General features: G+C 44.6%; 1 long non-coding RNA gene across 1 annotated transcript in view; it reads left to right on the top strand.

Annotated features, from left to right (window-relative positions):
* The window catches only part of LOC139265170 (uncharacterized), a 28988-nt gene extending 11711 nt beyond the window's left edge, over positions 1-17277 (top strand). The window contains exons 2-3 of the long non-coding RNA XR_011593489.1: positions 15729-15913; positions 16322-17277. This is a non-coding gene — a long non-coding RNA (uncharacterized lncRNA). The remainder of the gene's footprint in view (positions 1-15728; positions 15914-16321) is intronic.
* The last annotated feature ends 840 nt before the right edge of the window (positions 17278-18117 follow it).

Here is an 18117-nt window from a genome sequence, read left to right as displayed (position 1 = left end):
CGAATGTCCAGCCTATTCACCTGGCAATCTGCTGAAGACATCGCACTCCACTCGCCAAGTATATAAATGGCAAGACAAGAACGTGACAAATCAAAATAATTTTTATTTGCAACAAAAACCATAGTGTGCTGTAAAGAAGCAGAAAAGGATGCCATCATCCTTAGCAAATAATAATGGAAACAAGACACCATGAAATATTCTCACCCACATCCACGTGCTACTATTTACATGAGTTCATATTCGAGCAAGGTCACCATCTCTGGCCACTGTCACACACATCTTTAGTGGGTCTTTCTGAGTGCTTTCCCACCTCTTCCCTTCTCCACCCTCCCACGCCTACTGCTCCTCCTCAATGGGGTATCAGTGCCTGCAGCAAGGCTGGTAGATGGTTACTCTGTTGGCCTAGCAGGATGTTCCCCACCAACTCCGGCCCAGGAAAGCCATGGCTGCGGACTGCATCACCTCAGCATGGGCGGCTGTTCTCTGTGGTGGATGGGTTGCAGGGAGCGGCACAGGCAAGGGCGGAGTGATGTTGCCCTGAGAGAGGACATCATGTTTCAACAGGCCCGACATGCTGCCATTCCCCCGGGGCAGAGCCTCATCATCTGGAGCAATCTGGGTGAGCACAGATTGTTGCCGTGCTTCGGCAACAATAGGTCCCTATTGAAGTGATGGGGCCCCAGACAGGGTGGCAGTGATCAGTGCCTGCGTGGCATCAGGTTGGTGCTGCATAAGCACAGACTGTGTCAGTAGCACACCACACAGCTGATTGATGCCACCACGCACTGACCACATGACAGTCTGCAGGCCTACCATAGCATCGGCCTGGTGCTCAATGGATACTGCCATGTCAGCCATAGCCCATGTCACCATGCCTGGAACCCCATGGTCATTTGTCACATAGAAACATAGAAAACAAAGAAAATAGGTGCAGGAGTAGGCCATTCGGCCCTTCTAGCCTGCACCGCCATTCAATGAGTTTATGGCTGAACATGCAACTTCAGTACCCCATTCCTGCTTTCTCACCATACCCCTTGATCCCCCTAGTAGTAAGGACTTCATCTAACTCCTTTTTGAATATATTTAGTGAATTGGCCTCAACAACTTTCTGTGGTAGAGAATTCCACAGGTTCACCACTCTCTGGGTGAAGAAGTTTCTCCTCATCTCGCTCCTAAATGGCTTACCCCTTATCCTTAGACTGTGTCCCCTGGTTCTGGACTTCCCCAACATTAGGAACATTCTTCCTGCATCTAACCTGTCTAACCCCGTCAGAATTTTAAACGTTTCTATGAGGTCCCCTCTCATTCTTCTGAACTCCAGTGAATACAAGCCCAGTTGATCCAGTCTTTCTTGATAGGTCAGTCCCGCCATCCCGGGAATCAGTCTGGTGAACCTTCGCTGCACTCCCTCAATAGCAAGAATGTCCTTCCTCAGGTTAGGAGACCAAAACTGTACACAGTACTCCAGGTGTGGCCTCACCAAGGCCCTGTACAACTGTAGCAACACCTCCCTGCCCCTGTACTCAAATCCCCTCGCTATGAAGGCCAACATGCCATTTGCTTTCTTAACTGCCTGCTGTACCTGCATGCCAATCTTCAATGACTGATGTACCATGACATCCAGGTCTCTTTGCACCTCCCCTTTTCCTAATCTGTCACCATTCAGATAATAGTCTGTCTCTCTGTTTTTACCACCAAAGTGGATAACCTCACATTTATCCACATTATACTTCATCTGCCATGCATTTGCCCACTCACCTAACCTATCCAAGTCGCTCTGCAGCCTCGTAGCATCCTCCTCGCAGCTCACACTGCCACCCAACTTAGTGTCATCCGCAAATTTAGAGATACTACATTTAATCCCCTAGTCTAAATCATTAATGTACAGTGTAAACAGCTGGGGCCCCAGCACAGAACCTTGCGGTACCCCGTTAGTCACTGCCTGCCATTCTGAAAAGTACCCATTTACTCCTACTCTTTGCTTCCTGTCTGACAACCAGTTCTCAATCCATGTCAGCACACTACCCCCAATCCCATGTGCTTTAACTTTGCACATTAATCTCTTGTGTGGGACCTTGTCGAAAGCCTTCTGAAAGTCCAAATATACCACATCAACTGGTTCTCCCTTGTCCACTCCACTGGAAACATCCTCAAAAAATTCCAGAAGATTTGTCAAGCATGATTTCCCTTTCACAAATCCATGCTGACTTGGACCTATCATGTCACCTCTTTCCAAATGCACTGCTATGACATCCTTAATAATTGATTCTATCATTTTACCCACTACCAATGTCAGGCTGACTGGTCTATAATTCCCTGTTATCTCTCTCCCTCCTTTTTTAAAAAGTGGGGTTACATTGGCTACCCTCCACTCCATAAGAACTGATCCAGAGTCAATGGAATGTTGGAAAATGACTGTCAATGCATCCATTATTTCCAAGGCCACCTCCTTAAGTACTCTGGGATGCAGTCCTTCAGACCCTGGGGATTTATCGGCCTTCAATCCCATCATTTTCCCCAACACAATTTCCCGATTAATAAGGATTTCCCTCAGTTCCTCCTCTTTACTAGACCCTCCGACCCCTTTTATATCCGGAAGGTTGTTTGTGTCCTCCTTAGTGAATACCGAACCAAAGTACTTGTTCAATTGGTCCGCCATTTCTTTGTTTCCCGTTATGACTTCCCCTGATTCTGACTGCAGGGGACCTACGTTTGTCTTTACTAACCTTTTTCTCTTTACATATCGATAGAAACTTTTTCAATCCGTCTTAATGTTCCCTGCAAGCTTCTTCTCATACTCCATTTTCCCTGCCCTAATCAAACCCTTTGTCCTCCTCTGCTGAGTTCTAAATTTCTCCCAGTCCCCGGGTTCGCTGCTATTTCTGGCCAATTTGTATGCCACTTCCTTGGCTTTAATACTATCCCTGATTTCCCTTGATAGCCACGGTTGAGCCACCTTCCCTTTTTTATTTTTACGCCAGACAGGAATGTACAATTGTTGTAGTTCATCCATGCGGTCTCTAAATGTCTGCCATTGCCCATCCACAGTCAACCCCTTAAGTATCATTCGCCAATCTATCCTAGCCAATTCATGCCTCATACCTTCAAAGTTACCCTTCTTTAAGTTCTGGACCATGGTCTCTGAATTAACTGTTTCATTCTCCATCCTAATGCAGAATTCCACCATATTATGGTCACTCTTTCCCAAGGGGCCTCACACAACGAGATTGCTAATTAATCCTCTCTCATTACACAACACCCAGGCTAAGATGGCCTCCCCCTTAGTTGGTTCCTCGACATATTGGTCTAAAAAACCATCCCTTATGCACTCCAGGAAATCCTCCTCCACCGTATTGCTTCCAGTTTGGTTAACCCAATCTATGTGCATATTAAAGTAACCCATTATAACTGCTGCACCTTTATTGCATGCACTCCTAATTTCATGTTTTATGCCCTCCCCAACATCACTACTACTGTTTGGAGGTCTGTACACAACTCCCACTAACGTTTTTTGCCCTTTGGTGTTCTGCAGCTCTACCCATATAGATTCCACATCATCCAAGCTAATGTCCTTCCGAACTATTGCCTTAATTTCCTCCTAAACCAGCAATGCTACCCCACCTCCTTTTCCTTTTATTCTATCTTTCCTGAATGTTGAATACCCCTGGATGTTGAGTTCCCAGCCCTGATCATCCTGGAGCCACGTCTCCGTAATCCCATCCATTGGTATCTACCAAGGATAGACTCGACGTGTTGCTGAGAGGCACGTGCAATAATTGAGGTGGACTCCTCCATCCTCACAGCTAGTGCATCAAGACTGTCGGGCACCCTGGGCAATGCACCCAGCAGATCGCTGTGCATCTGTAATGATTGTCTTGCAACATCCTCTAATTCGGGCACCTCATCAGAGTGCTGCTGAGCATCACTCAGGCGCACACTCATCCTCCGGGGAGCTGGCCCCCTGCTTTCCCCTCCCCCGTGGCATTGCTGTAGGCCATGGGTCCTGGATAATCACCCACCTCCATCTCCCCGACCACGTCTTCCACCAAAAAGCTGCTGGCCATGCTGTCTGAGGCCACTGTCACATCCAGAGAGCTGTCCTCCGCCTCCACCTCCTCTCTACCATCACCCACAGTCGAAGGCTGACATGCAGGCCCCAGGCCATCTGAGTCATCATCTGAAAGCACAAAGCCAGAGAAGAGTGGTTACCTACAGGGGAGGGGGCCAGGACTGGGAAAGGCGTTCGGAAATGCCAGTCTCATGGAAAGCGGTGAAGGATTGTGGTGTCAGGGCTAAGTGGCCTGCTGGAGGCTGCAAAGGAACTCAACATACCGTCACTGTTCCGCGGGGGTTTGGCCTGACCCTCTGCTACCGCACCCACTTGTGCGCCCATCAGGGCCGAGATGCGTTGCTCCAACGCAGTTGTGGGTTGCAGATCAGGGTCCCCTCCTCCGGTCCACATCTGTTCCCTTCCATTGTGTGCAAGCTTGGCCTGCAAGATTAAAGAGAACGTCAGAGTTAGTGGCCTTCTATCTGTCTGTCCGAAGTGCCTTACATAGTTCAGATCGTTAATGTATGAGAGTCTTTAAAGGTCGATGTAACTTCCATTAGCTGCGAGTACTTGTGGCAATGCTTGAATGAGGGGTCGAGGACCTAATGGTAATGGTAAGGATAACATCTTCCAGATGCACATGAAGACTGAGGAGCTAACAAGATGAGCGGTGGGTCTCCACAACAGAGGAGGAAGGTTAAGAGCGCATAGAGGCCCTTGGAGTGGGTGAGGCTGCAAATGCAAACCTTGCATCAGGTCTCACCCACATAGAGCATGGGATCAGACACATTCACATTGAGGAGAGCACAGTGAGCTCAGAGCATGGCATGCTCAGGTTAATGTTTAAGATACCCTCATCACCCACATCATGCTGCTCCACTTCTTGTGACATTGGGTCGCTGTCCTGGGCACCGTGTTACTCACTGGGACTCTTTCTGTGACTTCCCCCATAGCCTTCGAAATGTCTGGGGCTGTGACTTCCTGCAAGCCTCCGTCCTCAGTAATTCTCGCTGCCTTTCCAGGGCATCAAGCAGTGCATCGACGGCGGGGTCCAAGAAGTGGTGAGTACGCTGGTGAGCTGCTGCTGCATCTGCCATCTTCACCCCGTGAGTGAGTGCGTAGGAAGGGAAGATATGCATGAGGTGGTGCCATGTCCAATCACCACCTCAATTGCATCCAGGAGGCGGCAGTATGTCTGTGGCGCAGTTACAAATGATGATTGCCGTCTGGATGTTGCCGCCTCACTTGCCGCCCCACTTACTGCTGTTTACCGCCTCCAGAGTAGCGTGCAATGCCTGATTTAACGTTGCAATCCCCTCTTCAGACGCAAAACTGAATTCCAGTGGCGGTAAAATCTCCATTCAGACGGCGACACCATCTCCAAAACGGCCGTACCGAATTTTGAACCCTATGTCTTTATTTATATTGATTTCTTTAAGTTCCTTATTCTCTCTAGACCCTTAGTCCCATTATTTTTGGAATGCTTTTTGTGTCTTCTACCATGAAGACAGATACAAAGTATTTGTTCAATGTCTCTGCCATTTCCTTATTGCCCATTATAATTTCTCCTGTCTCTGCCTCTAATGGGCCCATGTTTAATTTCACTATTCTCTTCCTATTTACATACCCATAGAAACATTTACAATCTGTTTTTATGTTTCTTGCTAATATACTCTCATATTCTATTTTTCTCTTTTATTATCAATTTCTTGGTCCTCCTTTGCTGAATTCTGAAATCCTCCCAATTGTCAGGTTTACTGCTCTTTTTGCCAACATTATAAACCTCTTCCTTTGATCTAATACTATGTTTAACTTCTTTTGTTAGCCACAGTTGGACCACTTTTCCTGTGGGATTTCTGTGTCTTATAAGAATGTATATTTGTTGTAAATTATGTATTAATTCTTTAAATGCTAGCCATTGCTTGTCTACTGTCATATCTTTTAATGTAGTTTCCCAATCTACCTTAGCCAACTCGACCCTCATATCTACTTAGTTTGCATTGCTTAGATTTAAGACACTAATTTTGAACTTAACTAAATCACTTTCAAACGCAATATAAAATTCTATCATATTGTGGTCACTCTTCCCTAAAGGCCCCTTTCTCATTGCACTATATAAGGTCCAAAATAGCCTGTTCCCTAGTTAGTTCCTTAACATATCGATCTAGAAAACAATCTTATTCCATGAACTCGTCCACCACATTTGGTTTGCCCAGTGTATATGTAGATTACAGTCCCCCATGATTACCGTATTACGCTTGTTACATGCACCTCTAATTTTTTGATTTATACTCTGCCCTACATTACAACTACTGTTTGGTGGCCGATAAACAACTCCCACCAATGTTTTCTGCTCCTTGCTGTTTCTTAGCTTCACCAAACTGATTCTACTTCTTGATTTTCGGAGCAAAGATCCTTCCTCTCTACTGTCTTCATCCTATCCTTTATTATCACGGCTACTCCTCCTCCTTTTCCAATTTTCCTATCTCTTCTAAAAGTTAAGTATCCTGGAATATTTAGTTCCCAACTATAGTCACTTTGCAACCACATCTCCGTAATGACTATTTGATTAAACCGATTCATTTCTATCTGCGCTATTAATTCATCAATTTTTCTGCGAATGTTTCACGCTTTCAAATATAGTGTCATTAGCTTTGACTTTTTCAATTTTTTCCTTATATCACCTTAGTCACTGATGCCATCTTGCTTTTGTTCTCACCCTTTCCTTCAATCCCATTGGATTATTCAGTCACCTAAGAACTCACTTTATGAGTGGAAGCAAGTCATCCTCGACTCCGAGGGACTGCATATAATGATGATGAGCACATAGTGGCAAGGATATCCTGCTGCAGCTCCTGACAGACCGCATTGCGGCACTGGAGCTGCACATGGATTCACTCTGGAGCATCCGCGATGCTAAGGATGCCATGAATAGCACGTTTAGTGAGCTGGTCATACCGCAGGTAAAGGTTACACAGACAGATAGGGGATGGGTAACCAATAGGAAGAGCAGTGGAAGGAAGGTAGTGCAGAGGTCCCAGGTGGTCAAACCCCTCCAAAACAGATATACTGCTTTGGGTATTGTTGGGGGGGATGACTCATCAGGGGAGGACAGCAGCAGCCAAGTCCATGGCACCGTGGATGGCTCTGCTGCACAGGAGGGCAGGAAAAAGAGTGGGAGAGCTATAGTGGTAGGGGATTCTATTGTAAGGGGAATAGATAGATGTTTCTGTGGCCACAATCGAGACTCCAGGATGGTATGTTGCCTCCCTGGTGCAAGGGTCAAGGATGTCTTGGAGCAGTTGCAGGACATTTTGGAGGGGGAGGGTGACTAAGCCAGTTGTCATGGTGCATATAGGTACCAACGATATAGGTACAAAATGGGATGAGGTCCTACAAGCTGAATTTAGGGAGCTAGGAATTAAATTAAAAAGTAGGACCTCAAAGGTAGTAATCTCAGGATTGCTACCAGTGCCACGTGCTAGTCAGAGTAGGAATCGCAGGAGAGCTCAGATGAATATGTGGCTTGACGAGTGGTGCAGAAGGGAGGGATTCAAATTCCTGGGACATTGGAACCGGTTCTGGGAGAGGTGGGACCAGTACAAACCGGACGGTCTGCACCTGGGCAGGACCGGAACCAATGTCCTAGGGGGAGTGTTTGTTAGTGCTGTTGGGGAGGGGTAAAACTAATATGACAGGGGTGTGGGAACCTATGCAGGGAGACAGAGGGAAGTAGAATGGGGGCAGAAGCAAAAGATAGAAAGAAGAAAAGTAAAAGTGGAGGGCAGAGAAACCCAAGGCAAAAATCAAAAAGGGCCACATTACAGCAAAATTCTCCAAAGGGGCAAAGTGTGTTAAAAAGATAAGCCTGAAGGCTTTGTGCCTCAATGCGAGGAGTATTCGTAATAAGGTGGCCAAATCAACTGCACAGGCAGCAATTAATGAATATGATAAAATTGGCATCACGGAGACATGTCTCCAGGGTGACCAAGGCTGGGAACTCAACATCCAGGGGTATTCAACATTCAGAAAGGATAGACAGAAAGGAAAAGGAGGTGGTGTGGCGTTGCTTGTTAAAGAGGAAATTAATGCAATCGTAAGGAAGGACATTAGCTTGGATAATGTGGAATCTATGGATGGAGCTGCGGAATACCAAAGGGTAGAAAACACTAGTGGGAGTACCAAACAGTAGTAGTGAGGTTGGGGACAGCATCAAACAAGAAATTAGGGATGCATGCAATAAACGTACAGCAGTTATCATGGGCGACTTTAATCTGCATATAGATTGGGCTAACCAAACTGGTAGCAATACATTGGAGGAAGATTTCCTGGAGTGTATTAGGGATGGTTTTCTGGACCAATATGTCGAGGAACCAACTAGAGGGCTGGCCATCCTAGACTTCGTGATGTGTAATGAGAAAGGACTAATTAGCAATCTTGTTGTGCGAGGCCCCTTGGGGAAGAGTGACCATAATATGGTAGTATTCTTCATTAAGATGGAGAGTGACACAGTTAATTCAGAGACTAGGGTCCTGAACTTACGGAAAGGTAACTTCGATGGTATGAGACATGAATTGGCTAGAATAGACTGGCAAATGATACTTAAAGGGTTGACGGTGGATCGGCAATGGCAAACATTTAAAGATCACATGGATGAACTTCAACAACTGTACATCCCTGTCTGGAGTAAAAATAAAACGGGGAAGGTGGCTCAACCGTGGCTAACAAGGGAAATTAAAGATAGTGTTAAATCCAAGGAAGAGGCATATAAATTGACCAGAAAAAGCAGCAAACCTGAGGACTGGGAGAAATTTAGAATTCAGCAGAGGAAGACAAAGAGTTTAATTTGGCGGGTGAAATATAGTATGAGAGGAAGCTTGCCAGGAACATAAAAACTGACTGCAAAAGCTTCTATAGATATGAGAAGAGAAAAAGATTAGTGAAGACAAACATAGGTCCTTTGCAGTCAGATTCAGGTGAATTTATACTGGGAAACAAAAAAATGCCAGACCAGTTGAACAATTACTTTGGTTCTGTCTTCACTAAGGAAGACACAAATAACCTTCCGGAAATACTAAGGGACCGAGGGTCTAATGACAAGGAGGAACTGAAGGAAATCCTTGTTAGGCGGGAAATTGTGTTAGGGAAATTGATGGGATTGAAGGCCGATAAATCCCCGGGGCCTGAAAGTCTGCATCCCAGAGTGCTTAAGGAAATGGCCCTAGAAATAGTGGATGCATTGGTGATCATTTTCCAACAGTCTATTGACTCTGGATCAGTTCCTCTGGACTGGAGGGTAGCTAATGTAACACCACTTTTTAAAAAAGGAGGGAGAGAGAAACTGGGTAATTATAGACCGATTAGCCTGACATCAGTAGTGGGGAAAATGTTGGAATCAATTATTAAAGATGAACTAGCAGCGCATTTGGAAAGCAGTGACAGGATTGGTCCAAGTCAGCATGGATTTATGAAGGGGAAATCATGCTTGACTAATCTTCTGGAATTTTTTGAGGATGTAACTAGTAGAATGGACAAGGGAGAACCAGTGGATGTGGTGTATTTGGACTTTCAAAAGGATTTTGACAAGGTCCCACACAAGAGATTGGGTTGCAAAATTAAAGCGCATGGTATTGGGGGTAATGTACTGACGTGGATAGAGAACTGGTTGGCAGGCAGAAAGCAGAGAGTCGGGATAAATGGGTCCTTTTCAAAATGGCAGGCAGTGACTAGTGGAGTGCCGCAGGGCTTAGTGCGAGGACCCCAGTTATTTACAGTATACATTAATGATTTGGATGAAGGAATTGAGTGTAATATCTCCCAGTTTGCAGATGACACTAAGCTGGGTGGCGGTGTGAGCTGTGAGGGGGACGCTAAGAGGCTGCAGGGTGACTTGGACAGGTTAGGTGAGTGGGCAAATGCATGGCAGATGCAGTATAATGTGGATAAATGTGAGGTTATCCACTTTGGGAGTAAAAACACGAAGGCAGAATATTATCTGAATGGCGGCAGATTAGGAAAAGGGGAGGTGCAACAAGACCTGGGTGTCATGGTACATCAGTCATTGAAAGTTGACATGCAGGTTCAGCAAGCGGTGAAGAAAGAAAATGGTATGTTGGCCTTCATAGCTAGGGGATTTGAGTATAGGAGCAGGGAGGTCTTAGTACAGTTGTATAGGGCCTTGGTGAGGCCTCACCTGGAATATTGTGTTCAATTTTGGTCTCCTAATCTGAGGAAGGATGTTCTTGCTATTGAGGGAGTGCAGCGAAGATTCACCAGACTGATTCCTGGGATGGCAGGACTGACATAGAGGAGAGACTGGATCGACTGGGCCTTTATTCACTGGAGTTTAGAAAGATGAGAGGGGATCTCATAGAAACATATAATATTTTGACGGGACTGGACAGGTTAGATGCAGGAAGAATGTTCCCGATGTTGGGGAAGTCCAGAACCAGGGGACACAGTCTAAGGATAAGGACTAGGCCATTTAGGACTGAGATGAGGAGAAACTTCTTCACTCAGAGAGTTGTTAACCTGTGGAATTCCCTGCTGCAGAGATACGTTGAGGCCAGTTCATTGGATATATTCAAGAGGGAGTTAGATATGGCCCTTACGGCTAAAGGGATCAAGTTGTATGGAGAGAAAGCAGGAAAGGGGTACTGGGGTGAATGATCAGCCATGATCTTATTGAATGGTGGTGCAGGCTTGAAGGGCCGAATGGACTACTCCTGCACCTAGTTTCTATGTTTCTATGTGTCACTGTATGCGGTTGTAGATGAGTGGCAGTGTAATGCAGCACCAGATCACCATGCTGTGTGTGTGTGTGTGTGTGTGAGAGAGAGAGAGAACACGAGAGTGAGACAGAAGAATTAAGTGGAAAGAGAAAATGAATACAAAATGTTAATTATCCTGCTGTGTTCCCTCCAATGTCGTCATCTCAAATCTAAAAGTTTTATTTAAATGAGGCTCGATCATTAAATTGTTTGGGTCTCCCATCAATGTCGTTAACCAAGTGGAGTGCTTAACCCACTCAATATGCACCAGAGACGAAAATCGATCCAGTGAGCAAAACATACCATAAATTGTGCATTTCCATTCTTCTCCTAAATGCAGCGTGGACATATTTCACACTATAAACCAGTAGTTCCATCATTTGGAGGCGTGGTGCTTCAACAGCAGCTGCTTACATCTCTACAAACCAATTCTGGAAGGTATTGAACCCTAATGCCTTCCAGTAGCAGTTGCTTTCAGTCTTGCTGTTGTTGGACATTTGCCTTTAGCAATATGGAAGACCCTACCTAGAAAAGTTGGTGTCATGTCAGCCATTTTGATCTTCTAGACATCCAAGTACAATGCCACATACCAGACCTGCTCATTAATAAAAGTTTAATCTAGGGCTTTACATAAGGAGCTTTGCAAAAGTTGCCCTTCCAGGGTATTCAGTGGCATGTTTATGTACTTCATTATAAACAAGCTTTCAGTATTATAAAACTTAGTAACCCGATGATATCATTTATGCCAGAAAAACCTATCACATCACAAACACATTGTTGCATTGCTTGCTGACTGTGCCATCATGATGAAAATGATGTATGATTCTACTTAGCTGCTTTGTAATACAACAATGATTCCCCTTTAACAAGACAGTGGCTCACTGTAGCATCAGCTTAGGAACCGTACAGAATTTACTGTAATGACACAAGAGGAGTTTATTTAAAGAACTTTGCATTGGCTTTAAACGGGTTTTTAATTTCTACGTCTAATTTGAACCATATTTTTGGTGAATTCCAACACTGGTCCTTGCATGATGATTTGTTGCCCGTCTGATCACAATGCAACTCCAGACTTTTTGGAACAGATGAAGCTCTGGCTTTATGTCTGTTCCAAAGGATCTGTCATTGTAAGAGGAGTGATTCCATCCATGTATCCTGGCTATCTCTGATGTGTTGTAATAAACAGTGCTTCAACAGAGAGTTCAATATAAAGGCATGAACAGCATGCAGCTACCTATACATCTCCCAACCAGATAAATTAATAAGGGATCAAGGGCTGTGCTTTCAGATCACAGGCACAACTAAACTTGTCACATTTATACATGAAAAGTATGGTTAATGCACTGACTACAACAAAGTTCAAATATACAATAGGGTTTTACATCTTAGAATGTGGTTTAGCAGTGAGTTTCCTCCAATGCCTATAATGTGAAAAATAATTTCAGAAATAGGATTTTTAATGGTGCATTTGGGTGTTCTCTAATTCTTTGTCTGACTGTTTGAGTGAATAAATAGCAAATTCAGTGCATTATTTACATGCTCACTCATCACTGCACAGCAAGTCACTCATTCACTCAAATATGCATTCAATCACTCACTCACAAATATACATTCACTCACTCACATGCACATATCAACAGCTTTCATTTATATAGCATCTTTAACTTAGAAAAATGTCCCAAAGCACTTCACAGAGACATCAGGAAAATGGACACCAAGCCAAAGACCCAGGACTGCATTTTGTGGGGGTCAGCAGGTGAGATCGGTGGTGAGTCAGGTGGAAAAGTGTATTTTCCCCCCCAGTGGGTTGGGACCCCACTGTGAACCCGCTGCTACGCGCCTTTACCAAATGTCAGATCTGTCAGTGCTGAGCAGACCTGACACAGTGCAACCACTTAACAATTTTTTTCCCAGCTTTTTGGCTTTGACAGATCGCTCACCAGTTTCCCACTGTGCCTAGATCTCGTCTGTGGAACTGAGGTAGGAGATCAGTGGCCATAGAATCAGCTGATGAATTGACAGCTTCAAATGTCAAGTCAAAGCTCCCGGCTGATTAAGAAATGTTCCCTTAACAACTAGCTGCTCTAAAGTGTATTTCCACTACAAATTCAGAATACTGCATGTCTTTACACAAATCTCTATCCAGTCTGACCTCATTACCTCTCTCACCATTGACAGATCGCTTCTGTCACCTCTACTTCACCTGCTATCTATTCCATCAGTATGGGTGCCCTTGAACCTCTCTCACCCTGGTCATCAGAATCCTACCATGATCAACCCCAATACCAGCAGCACCAAACATACCAGCATACCCAGGCACACCAGCAGCAACAACGACAAGTGGAGCTGAGGCCAAGGTCAGACCAGCCATGATCTTATTGAATGGCAGAGCAGGCTCAAGGGGCCAGATGCTCTTAATTCTTGTGATCTTTGTGTTTATGATCAATCTTCTCTGCAATCAACTGATGCTGCACAGGACACAGGGCACCTATGCACATTGCTGCCCGGGAGGCCAGGGATGGCCTCACCATGACCAGATTTACTTCATTTGACACTGTACACCCTGGCTGTCACATGATGCCACAGGTTGGCACCACACCACACCAAGCATCCCATAAAGCATCCCTACAATGTCCAACCATTCCTTTCATACTCATCACCATTGCAGGGGTTACACCATTCATTGCAACTCACTAAGCCAAAGGTGCACACAAATCTGTCCAACAATACAAAGTGTTGAACATAAAGGTTTCAATGTTTGACACAGCATGAACAGAAACTTTACATGAACATTGCATAAAATACCCAAGTGCCTACCCTTGTGTATTGTTACAGGTTGAGCATCCGAAATCTGGAGTTCTGAAATTCGGAGATATTTTTAAACCGATACCCGCTGCGAGTTGGGCTGAGGGAGAGGGAAAAACACCCCCCAAAAAATTTCAAAAAACCGCCGCCGACACTGCCAAACCCAGAATCGCCAACCCCCTCCCATCCCACCCCCCGCCCCCACCGCCGACAACCCCCGCCGACCCGCTCCACTGACCAGCTCTGTGCCGCCGCCCCCCCCCCCGTTGCGCTGACCCCACCCCGCTCCGCCGACCCGCTCCGTCGCCGACTCTCCCCCGTTCCGCTGCTGAACCCCCCCATTCCACCGCCCACTCCGCCGACCCGCCCTGCTCCGCCGGCCCACTTTGCTGCCAATTCCCCCTGCTCCGCCGACCCATTCTGTGCCACTGATCCCCCCCACCTCGCTCTGCCGTCGACCTCACCTCCTTACCTTGGCCCAGGCATTTCCAGCGTCGGGACGGCAGAAAGACGTTCCGAAATCCAGAAATACTCAAAATCCGGAACAGTCTTGGTCCCGAGGTTTCCAGATTTCAGACACTCTACCTGTAGTTGGTATGATTGGACAAGGATGAGGGAGAGTGTGAGAGGTGGCTAGTGGGATGGGGATGTGATAATGTAAATAGAAAGAGAGGGATGAGTGGAGGTGCAAGGTATGTTGGTGTGAGTAAAGATGTGCAGGACTCGGGTAGGGAAGGCAGAGTGATGGGGATGTGATGAGAGCCACAGCAGGATGAAGTTGAGTGTGGCTTTGTACTAATGTTTCGTGATCTACTGAGATCATTGAAATGTTTGCGGCACTGCAGCGAGGTCCTCCTAAACACATCCCTGCATGGGCCCTCCTCTGTAATGTGCAACCAGACTGCATAGATCTTCTAGGAAGGTATCTTCCACCCATGGGAAGGAAGAGGACCTCCCTGCATGCTGTAACTCAATCTATAAGCAGATGGAGGGAGTCATGGGAGAGCCTGGGTGGAGCCGTGCACCTTTGTGAAGTGATTGTCAACATTTGCAGCACCTCAATGCTGTAGAACACTGATAACACAAATGTCAAAATAAATTTTACCATGGTCCCTTTCAGGAAACCGGCTGATGATGCGTCATCAAATGACATTACCAGACCCAATTCCTCCAATTGGCCGGGCAATTCACTGGGCAAGCTTAACAAGCCCAATCAGGAGGAATTCATTTCACAGAAAAGGATGGAGCCAGCAGTGGGGTCAGAACTAGTACCCGACATCACCTGCCCGGGACCTGGCAAGGTTCATAAAATCCAGCCCAGAGAGATTCGGAGGGCTGACCAAAAGCTTAGTCAAGTAGGTGGGTTTTAAGGAGGCGATTAGAGGGGGAGGGAGGTGGAGTAGTGAAGAGGTTTACGGAGAGAATTGCAGAGAATGGAGCCTAGGCAGCTGAACGAACAGCTAATAATGGATTGGTGACGGTGGGTGCATTAGCAGCTGGTGTTAAAGTGTTAATATACAGAGTCTGGGATGGAGAGGGAGTTATAGAGAGAGGATGGGGTGACGACATGGTGGGATATAAACCCAATGATAAGAATTTTAATTTGAGGTGAACTGGAAGCCAAAGTAGGTCACAAAGGGTGAGTGTGATGGGCAAGCTGAACTTGATGCAGGATAGGACACCATCAGCAGAGTTTTGCGTGAGTCTTAATATTATTTCAGGGGACAGGTCAGAGGTGGTAAAATATCTCAACCTGCAGACATTCAGACTCTTTAAAGATTCATGCAGTGATTAAATGCTTTCACTTACCATCCAAGGGAATATAACAAATTTTAAACATAGTAGCATAACTTACTGCTGGTGGGAACTTCATCACACAATTGTAAATTGGCACTTTTCAAAGCTACTACCTCACTATGATACTTTATACATGCTAATGAATGGGATTCGGCAATCAAAATGGTACTGAGAAGGACACAGAGATGTTCACCTTTCACAGAATTTGAATTGTTTGTTTTAGGCAAATAGTTTGAAAAATATAAAAAAACAAAAAAGACAAAAGGTCATTGAATGAAACTTTCATTCTGTTTCTCTCCCCACAGGTGCTGCCTGAATTGCTGAGTATTTCCAGCATTTTCTGTCTTCATTATAAAGTATAAAGTTGTTCATCACATTGCTGTCAATGCTACATATTCAAGAAGACAAAGTTGCCAAACTCTTGGATACACAAGTTACAATGCTGAACAAAGACAAGCACTGGAAGAAGCCAAGAATTCTGAGAATTAAGGTATGTCCTTTGGTATGCATAATCCTTCAACTATACTTGATTCAATTCAATTTCAGTAATCTAGAAAACATATAGATTTTTTCTGATGAGACGTTAAACCGAGGGCCCATCTGACCTCCCAACTGAGTGTAAAATATCCCATGGCAGTAATCAAAGAAGATCAGGGGAGTTCCTCCTATGTCTCAGTGAACATTTATCTCTCAACCAGCACCACGAAAATTGATTATCTGGTCATTGATTTAATTGCTGTTTGTGAGACCTTGCTGTACGCAAACAGGCTGCTGCATTTATCTACATTGCAACAGTAATACTTTATTGGCTGTGAAGCACTGTGGAACAACCTGCTAGTGCAAGGCGCTATATAAATACAAGTTATTTTTTTCTTTCTTTCTATATTTCTCACTGGAGATGTGTGAAAAGGGCAGTGGTACTGAGAAGCCAACAAGTCTCTACTCGGAGGTAAAGGACTACAACAATGCCTGAGATGTAGGGGCTTACATTACTTGTGATAAACTGTAATTTAAACTCCAAACATGTGGTACATGCCATTGAATATTACAGCTGCCAGATTACATCAACTACACACTGCAACTCTGAGCTGGACTGCAGAGAACTTGACACCGAGAGACAATCAGGAGAAGAGAATATTCCTGGAGCACTGATAAAGAACATTGTATATTTTATTCATCAGTGTCATAAAAAATGAATTAGCAGACAACGTTCCACTGAATGGGAGTTACTGTTATTTAGTGCTGCTTTCATAGTATATACTGTTGGTTTATGAACAGGCCAATAGGGAGAATGAAGGACAAATTCAGGACGCCAAGACCAGGCAGCATTTATGAATGCTTATGCACTATACAAATTAGATACAACTTTGTGAATCTAAAAATAATATAGGTCAATGGAATATGTACAGAGGAGTCCCTCTCCAGACAGATGCAGATGCGTGACTCTGGAGAATCTTTGGAAAATCCCAATAGGATCCTGAACTGGCCAATATTTAGGAACTGAAGAACAAACACCAGATTAACATCTAGTTCTTCTACAATCTGATGGAGATGTCAAAATGTTGTACAAGCTTTTGTGTGAGTGTGGTGTTTTTTATATGAAGCAGATTAACTGGCCATATATCTCACTTGTTGTTTGTGGGACCTTGCTGTGTACAAAATTGCTGCTGTGTTTGCCAACAAAACAAGAGTGACTACATTTCAAAAAGTAATGTATTGATTGCAAAGTGCATTGAGACATCCTGAAGATATGAAAGGTGCTCTATAAATGCAAGTTCTTTCTATCAATTAAATGTACACGTAACATTGATTAGAACTGTTTTGTCTGTTTAGAATAAATAACAGACATGACTGCACATGGATAAATCATCTTGATTTGATTTGATCTATTGGTCCATTATTTGCTGTCTAACTAATGATGAGGGTATTTATGCGCAAATGCTACAGCAACTTCAGGCAAGATAAATGATTCCAAAAGTTGCTGTCCAAGATGCACCACTCCACTGTTAGCTTCATGAAAATGGCCTCTTGGATCTGGCTCATCATTGAAATGCATTGAACGGTGTGAACTTGCTGTATTTGCATGATAGAAATGTAGCAAACTCGCCATAGAAAGTTAGGTCTTGTCTATTTCAGTCTAAGTACCCTTTTAATGCACGATAAGGGTTAATTACTTCCAGTCAACCTCTCTGGCACTGAAAATTAACTATTACAAGCGCGGAGTCTCATGCCTTCATGTTTGGATTATTGTTGCAGATTTTAAAGATGTAATATTTAAATGTTTAAATTTTTTTTTAAACTTTTCCTGTCTGTCTCTTTTTTCCTCGCTCTCTTAATCCAGACGTTCTTTCCCTGTCTGTAATTCTCTTTCTGTACCTGATTTACACTAATTCTGCCCTCTTGAGCATCCCTGATTATAATCGCTCAACCATTGATGGCCGTGCCTTCTGTTACCTGGGACCTAAGCTCGGGAACTCCCTGCCTAAACCTCTCTGTCTCTCTACCTCTCTTTCCTCCTTCAAGATGCTCCTTAAAGCATACCTCTTTGACTAAGCTTTTGTTCACCTGCACTAATTTCTACTTATGTGGCTCGGTGTCAAATTTTTTATCTCATAATACTCCTCTGAAGAGCCTCAGGATGTTTCACTACGTTAAAGATGCTATATAAATACAAGTTGTTGAATTGTTGAATTG

Source organism: Pristiophorus japonicus, chromosome 6 (assembly GCF_044704955.1).
Source record: "Pristiophorus japonicus isolate sPriJap1 chromosome 6, sPriJap1.hap1, whole genome shotgun sequence".
In the NCBI taxonomy this organism is placed as follows: Eukaryota; Metazoa; Chordata; class Chondrichthyes; family Pristiophoridae; genus Pristiophorus; species Pristiophorus japonicus.
Note: the sequence above shows the minus strand (reverse complement) of the source record. Positions and strands in the feature narration are given on the sequence as shown.